Genomic DNA, 934 nt, shown 5'->3' on the forward strand with positions numbered 1-934 from the left:
GACTGACCAGCCTCATATCTTTAAGTTGGACTCCTTTTCTTCCCCATAAATGCCTCTACCAAGAAAGAAATAATTTTAGCTGGCTTGTCCAGGAACCTCTACCCTTATCACAACTTTGGTATAAAATTCTGACACATGCTTGGCATCGATTCATCTTAGAAGTTGCTTTAACACATGTAACACATCGGGGAGCTAAGATGTCTGTAAACACTAAAAATGATCAGATCCACAGCTTCATCCCTGCTCCTGGACCACAAACAGGGAAGGAATGATGCCTCGCAGCCAGCTGGCATGAGTTCGACAAAAACACACTATATGATTCATTTGGGGGCAGGTTATTAAAATGCGGGGGGATGCTACAGTCACAGTCTCTGGGTTTCAGGATGGCAGTTGCCAAATGTCTTAGAATGGTCTTGTAGACAAGAGAGAAGCAAGAGGCGGGTGATACTTTGTGCCATGTAAGCAAACACCTCTGTGCAGAGAATGCACTGGAGTGGATCTGAGTCATCAAGTTTGCAGGCACAGCCTGGGATTTGTTTACAGGTAGACATGAGTGAGATGTCTATCAAATCTGTGAATGACGAGAAGGTAACTGATATCCTGGATGGCAGTAAAGATCCCCAAATAGCCCAACAGGCTGGAATGATGAAATTTAACAGCATAAATGTGAAATCTTGCTCTCAAGTTAAATAAATCAACTTTTATAAGTACAGGATGACAATGGCAGTACAAGTGTCTGAGTGTGTGAAAAAGGCTCAGGATTTTAGCTGACAGCAAGTGGCCTTATGCATCCACAGTGAGATGTGGCTCTCAAAAGCGTTCTGGAGACAATGTCTAGAACGATAATGGTGACAGACCTCCTCCACCCTGCCTTCATCAGACAGAATCAGGAGGACTGTGCAGAGCTCTGGGCATGGCGACAACCTGGGAAGTC

Source organism: Pteropus vampyrus, unplaced genomic scaffold (assembly GCF_000151845.1).
Source record: "Pteropus vampyrus isolate Shadow unplaced genomic scaffold, Pvam_2.0 Scaffold10421, whole genome shotgun sequence".
Taxonomy (NCBI): Eukaryota; Metazoa; Chordata; class Mammalia; order Chiroptera; family Pteropodidae; genus Pteropus; species Pteropus vampyrus.